Source organism: Cibotium barometz, chromosome 9 (assembly GCF_041138505.1).
Source record: "Cibotium barometz isolate CiBa-2024 chromosome 9, ASM4113850v1, whole genome shotgun sequence".
NCBI lineage: Eukaryota > Viridiplantae > Streptophyta > Polypodiopsida > Cyatheales > Cibotiaceae > Cibotium > Cibotium barometz.
This window is the reverse complement of record NC_141054.1, coordinates 34,314,174-34,321,243: the sequence shown is the minus strand read 5'-3', so window position 1 is coordinate 34,321,243 and position 7,070 is coordinate 34,314,174. Positions and strand designations below refer to the sequence as shown.

General features: G+C 44.3%; 1 pseudogene across 1 annotated transcript; it reads right to left on the bottom strand.

Moving 5' to 3' along the window:
* Positions 1–445: 445 nt before the first annotated feature.
* LOC147635511 (large ribosomal subunit protein bL27c-like) lies at positions 446–5,395 on the bottom strand (annotated as a pseudogene). Its single transcript, XR_015266589.1, has 3 exons — positions 5,114–5,395; positions 1,091–1,192; positions 446–964 (listed from the first exon to the last, which is right to left on the bottom strand). The product of XR_015266589.1 is annotated as a large ribosomal subunit protein bL27c-like (transcript).
* Between the last annotated feature and the right edge of the window lie 1,675 nt (positions 5,396–7,070).

Below are 7,070 nucleotides of genomic sequence, written 5' to 3'. Positions count from 1 at the left end.
ACAAGGCTTGTTGACCTAAGTTTTGTCCCCCCCTCTACAGAATCTCAACCCTGAAAGGAAAATAAGTCTAGCTGGCAAGCAACAGGTAATTTTACTATTAGCCACCGGTTGCAGAATGTGTGATTGGTTGGACAGACAGAATGTGTGATTGGTTGGACAGACAGAACGAAACCTCCCATAGAATGATCAGGCTTGGCAAAGAATCTGCTTAAGATAACGCTCTCCACTGGTGGAAGAAGTGTCTTCACTGGAAGCTCTATTACACTCTCCTCAGGTGGAAGAAGATTCTTCACCGGAAGCACACCCTTCCAGTTGTGGTATACCTACCTTGAAAGAAAAAAAACTATGTTGGAACTCCAAATTTCACATATACAACAATGCAATTTAAACCACCTCTTCCATACTGCACAATACATGCTATGGCAACTCACATATGTGGCTCCAAGTGGGTGCAAGAAATGTCTCACACTTCCATCCTCACATCGTGATAATAGCCGTACCTCATTGACAAACCTTGCCAGAGAGTTTGACCTTCATTAAAAAACTTAACAGTCATGTTTCTCGTGTGAGAGTGGACTCATGATAAGCGTAAATTGAGCAAAAACAAGGACTTTCCAGTGTGTTACTAACAAGAGTCGTACACACAGATAGAAGATCTTACACGAGAGGTATGTTTAAAAAATTCCTCCTGAGATCAAGTCCTCTTTTTCACTGTTCCATAGAACAACAAAGCTACCAATCAGGACTAATTAGGACTTCTTATTTAGACCTAGCAGATAGCTTTCTCTTCAGAACCTTGTGAATCCTCTGCAAAGGCTAAAGACAAAGTGGGACAAGAAGTGGGAACTTCTCGTCCTTCTTTGTATGCTTTGGCTTGCGCACGTTTAAGGCGAAAGAACTCATGCCTTTTCACTTTTCTGCTGTCAGGATTCTCTGGTTCTTCCTTTTTCAGATAAATACTGACCTGCTGAAACATACGAGCCCATGCATGTTGAGAATGCAAGATCAAACTGAAATGATCATGAATCGTTTTGAATTTGAAAACAAACTGAAATGATCACAAATCATTTTGAATTTGAAAACAACTTACTTTCTTTCTGTCAGGTCCAAACTTCTCAAACTTCACTACTCCATCAATCAACGAAAACAAGGTATAATCTCTACCTAATCCAACATTATTGCCTGGGTGGAACTGCAAAGTCATATCAACAAAACCATTTTAAAAAAGGGAAGCGAGTGTGGCGAGCAGCACGTCACAGATGAGAAAACAACCTTAGAGCTGGGTTAGACTGGGGTCGAGGGTAAGCAGGAAATCACAGAAGAAAGAAAGCAACTCATATTCTATTCTTGTTTTGGTTTTGACGTTAGTCATCTAGGAGCCCTGTTAGACCTGTTCCCCACAGAAGCATTGCCCTCATCACATGTGCTTCAGGGTGCATGTTTCACACAAGAAAAAGTACCTGTAGTGCACTTTTCATGTAAATGGGGCCAACATAACTTTGCAGTCCGTCAAAAGTCTCTCAAACCAATGGGTAGGGTTTGATTCTTGTGAGGCCCACATATGTCTGCACTTTCTACGTTGTGTCCGGCCTCATGAAGCAAGACGCTTTCAGCAAAAAATTGACATAACATCTCTCTCTCCCTTGCCAGGAGGGCTGTGGTTTTCTGCCAGCATGTCTGACACCATCCTTGCCTCATGGTAAAAAGAGCTAGGCAATCTAGCCCCTAGTGTTACATCTCCAACTGAACTAGGACTCGTATTAACCAGGGGTCGAGGACCTCAGGTTAAGGGGGGTGGACTATCCCAGATCAATTAAGACTAAGGATTAGGGTTCAAAGCTAACCCAAGATTAGTGTTAGGATTTGACCGGGCTTGGGGGCTATTGGTGTAACATGGTGCTTTGTGGAAGCCTGTTTAAGATTGATTGATTGCGATAGCACCTAATCAAAGACTTAAACCCATGCAACAAAAATTGCTTCTTCAGCTCAACACACAGTACAGAGAGATGACCTAATCTACCATGTATTACTAATATGAAGTATATACAATGATGAATAGAGATACTCAATGATAGATGCTCCTAAGCTCTCGATGACTCGATGATTAATTATCAATGAATGAATACAGCTAAGGCCTAGACTCCTATTTATAGTGTAATGTTGGTGAGTTGGCTACCAACCCTAATAATAATGTCCAACTAAGTGTGTTAATTATCAATGAATGAATACAGCTAAGGCCTAGACTCCTATTTATAGTGTAATGTTGGTGAGTTGGCTACCAACCCTAATAATAATGTCCAACTAAGTGTGTTAAACCAATAACCCAATAACTATATCCACACTTGGCTGCTAATTGAGCGCTTGGACGCCCTTACAAACACATGAATCCAGCCATGTACTCGGCCTCTGAATTGACCAATTGGCAATTGGTAGAAGCAGGTCCACATCACACTTGGGATAGTGTGCACATGACATCCCCTTCTGCTTCACTTGGAGCACAGGTGCAAATGATGCTCCACTGCTCCAAACCGATAGGGATCGTCTGGCAAACTCACTCTCATACTCCACACACCGGTCCCAAGTGCAATAGCATGCTATTGGACCTGTTGTCTCCAATGGTGTCTCTGCCACTACCTCCTTAGGAACTGCGGGCATTGAAACTAGCCCCTCTACCTCTGGATACTCAAGTAGCATGGTAGACACCATTGCGGAATCGCTCATCTCATCCTCCTCAATGGATTTGGATAGAAAAGCCTGAAACTCACTTGTTGCCCCCTCCTTGTCCTCGGAAACTAGAATGGACTCTAGGATGGGTTGTCCTCCATCTATCTAGATCACCTCCAAGAGTGGTAGTGTCTGCTCCCTCGGCTCATCCTCAAGAATCTGCTCCTTACATGGGAACTCTATCATCAATACCACTTCCTCGCTTGAAAGCTTTCTGACATCATAGGGCACTCCCTCATGTTGAGCTTCATGGATGGACTTACCACTATATGTGCTACCAGCCTACCTTTCTTACTTGAATCTCTTGTTGACAAGGTACCAACAACTGGCACTCCGACTGCAGGATAGTCTCCTCACCCCTCTCTATCCTATATGTTTCCACTATGCTCTCCTAGATTGACGTTGGTGGACCATGTTTCCTCCAAAAATGTCAAAGAGCTATCAGACTGTTAGACATCATCCCCTTGCTGCCGGCTTCCTGCGTGGTGTCCTATTTTAGCCTTTAGGGCTGACCATGTAAGCTAGAGGGGCTGGTCACCCCTCACATCATTTACCCACCTATTTTCCCATTTTATGGAGTCATAGGTATTATCCCTAGTTGTGAGCTGGTCAGTTGCCTCTACATGGGCAAATATGTAGCCGGGCATACCTGTTAGCAGTCATCTCCTATCTGTACATTATCTCACAGAGGGCTTTTGTTGTGGGTGTGCCAACCCTGTACCTTTTCTCATTTTTCCCTATTTTCTATGGTCGTGGGGTAGTAGATGCTAGCCGACTGGATTTTATCTGGCCGACTGGATTTTATCTGGTTGTGAGCAGTTGGGACTGTTGTCTGCCTGTTTTGGGCTGGCCGACCAGCAGTCCTGGACCATATGTATAGTGGGGCTGCCCCCCACTCCAGTGTATTGGGTATTGTGTACCGGATCTTATATATAGTGCAGAGTTCACACAGCTTCACTCTCTCTCTTCTGAGTTTTCTCTTCCACACACAGTTCAGCGTTTTCCAGGCTGGTGGATCTCTTGCGTTTTCTCATCTTCATGTTGGTGTCTTGCTACATTGTGCTCTCAGCAGTTTGTCTCATATCCGCTGCGTATTCTGACATGGTATCAAAGCCCCAGGTGGCTTGAAGGTTGGAGACATTGGAGAGCTTGCGGGACTGTTTCTTGAAGACCTTGGAGCTTACGGGAGATTTGAAGAGCTTGCGGGACTGCTGGTTTTCTGGTGCTGATTGGAGATCTCTTGGGCTGTTCGGGACTGGAGATTGGGTAGAAGGCGGCCATCACCGTTGGACAGCCACCTTGCATATTAATTGCAATTGTTACAAGCACTTGTGTTACCCACAGCCCCCCTCAAATTGATACACTCTAGAGATCTGTCATGTGCACGCACTGCACTTGAGTGTCAGGTTTTGCACGTTTTGGGAAACCCTTTTGGGTCAAAGATGTGCAGTTGTGAGCCCTAGTCCATATTCAAGTCGTCAATCGCTATGGCCGAGTGCTGGATGCAGGACATATTTAGATAGGCTGCATGCAGACCGAGCGGTGGCCAGACAGGTTTGGACTGGCCAAATACATTCAGACTGAGGTCGTTCAGCCAATCAGGCAGGTCGAACAGCCAGGATCCTAGGCTTGAAATCAGCTTGCTCAGAGCTCTCCTGTTCCGCCTGTGCATCTGTATCTCCACAATTCGAAGGCAGCCTGCCCCCTCCTGTTAAGCCCAGAATCCATCCTGCACGTTCAGCACTGCAAAAGTCTTTCCATTCAGGACAGGTCAGGTCCAGTTCATTGTACTCACTCCAATTTCAGTAATAGCAAATACACTGAAAGGTAGGGGCTGCTAGTGGGTGGTTGGGACCCAATACTATGTCAGGGCACTATATATATCTCTCTCTCTCTTTTACTCTTCTCTTCAAAGTAAACTAAAGTACACACTGAAAGACTTTTGAACACACCCTACCACTCAAGCTTCTGCAGTGCATGCAACAAGATCCTTGAGGAGACATTCTGCTAGGGTTCTGAATTTGGCATTTTAGCTCTCTCCATGTCATTGTTGATAAGCTAAACCCTGTAAGGACTGTCCACTAGCAATGGGCTAACTTCCCTTGTTTGTGCATCCAGACAAGTTAACTACTTTTCATCCAGGGACACGTGATAAATCCAGATCAAGGTAATTTTCTTACTACAGACGCATGTGCTCCAAATGGTCTAAAACCTGTAATTCATATGTGGTAGATAGCCTCATCTCCGAGGTTTTTCTGGCTTGGTCTAGAACCTGTATTCCATATGTGCTAGAGACCCAACACAGCCTTATCTCCAAGGTTATGCTGGCTAAAACGTGCGCGTGTGCGTGTGCAGGGGAGGTTTATGCATGTGTGAGGCAAGTCGGTACCTTGGTGCCACGCTGCCGTATGATGATGGAGCCAGCCAAGACGCTTACTGATGGAGTCGCGGCCGTTCTTGGTGCTGCCGGAACCCTTCTTGTGGGCGGCCTCGATGATGAGCGGGAGGGTCAGCAGGCACCTGCTGCTGGACGGAAAAGGTAGAGGCAGGAGAGAGGCGCCTCCCTTGAAGCAGGCGTGCGAGGAAAGGGAGAGACGACTCATGTTGAGGGTAGAGGCTAAGGGATTCCCTGCTGTTGGTGGCGCTGCTGTCGCCATTGCCGCTGTGCACTGGATAGGATTTTCACGTCACACACGACCTTCCCGGTTCACGACTTAGGGCGTGTTCACGCGCGTCACGAGGTTCCAGTATTGGGTTCACGTATCAAAACACCCAAGGCTCTTTGCTTGAGGTGGATCTGAAGAAGTCTAGCTTTCTTAATAGGGGAACACTCTACTAAGTGCTAGTCGTTTGCTCGAATTGAGTTTGCAGAAGTGTGGTTTGATACACTATAGTCGCCTTTATGGTCATTTCCAACAATTAGTCCAGCTAGGTTCACACAGACCACCAATAATCCCTAAAATTAGAGTACACACCAATAATCCATAAAGTTAGAGTACAAACTAGTGTAGTTTGATACACTATAGTCGTCTCTATTGTCATTTTCAACAATTAGTCCAGATCGGGTTCGCACAGACGAGTAATCCATAAAGTTAGAGTACATACTAGTAATTTAGATAGATAGAGTACATACTAGTAATCTAGATAGTTAGAGTACATACTTGTAATCCAAACACTTAGAGTGCAGATTGCCTTCCAGAAAGCCTATGGAAGGAATCTAGATAGTTAGAGTATATACCGTTAATCTAGATAGTTAGAGTACATACCAGTAATCCAGACACTTAGAGTGCAGATTGGCCTTCCGAAAAGACTACTACTAGTGGAAGCATGCTTGTAGGCTTAGTTAAATGAACTTAACAACCTTTCATGGACATAGTACAACATCCACCTTGATTGACCATTACTACAGAGAGTACATATGTGGTAGGAATAAGATGAACACTAAAATACAACAGTGCCTTCCGAAAAGACTACTACTAGTGGAAGCATGCTTGTAGGCTTAGTTAAATGAACTTAACAACCTTTCATGGACATAGTACAACATCCACCTTGATTGACCATTACTATAGAGAGTACATATGTGGTAGGAATAACATGAACACCAAAATACAACAGTGCCTTGAGCAATTCTATGATGTCTCTCCCTCTCTTCTCCTAAGTGTGTCAACCCCCACTTCCCTACCTAGCATTCCTTCTATTCTCTCCCATGAGACCTAATGTAGAAGCTGTTACAATCAAGACTGTTGTCTCCAGCTCATGATGCTTTGATTTCTGGTAAAAAATAGTTGGCAGTCATTGGCAGTGAGGACTGTGGGGCATATTCTCCCACAAAACCTAGCATGCCTCGTGGACACTAAAGACACTATACGCTAGCAACATCTAGCATGAACCCTTCTTTTGGCCCTTGAACTAGAGGAATGGTTTTTTCAGAACATAAAAACTATTCCACTACTACAGATCTAAAAGCATTCCCTTCCTTAGTCGATTTAGCTGGCTTATTGATGCCTCCATATATAAAGTTAATCTTTGTTCTGGCTCTATATCTAGGTTCATAATCTCTCTTATGTTGGGACATGTCCTAAGCCTATTTTCTCTTCTAGTCTACTATGTTTCACATCTATTATTCTAGCATTTGGAAATGTGATTTGTGCCTTTTCCTCCATGATCGCCATTTGTGCAACAAAAGCATGTGGCTCTGAATATTGTCGGGAGAAGGCATCATCATAATAAATTTGACTTTCAGGATCTCTGGTTCTACTTTTTCTACCAATGCTCTAAGCCCATCTATATGGAGGTCTTTTTGAAATCTTGGGAAGGGCTCCTCCTTGTTTCTCCTCTTCCCTTTT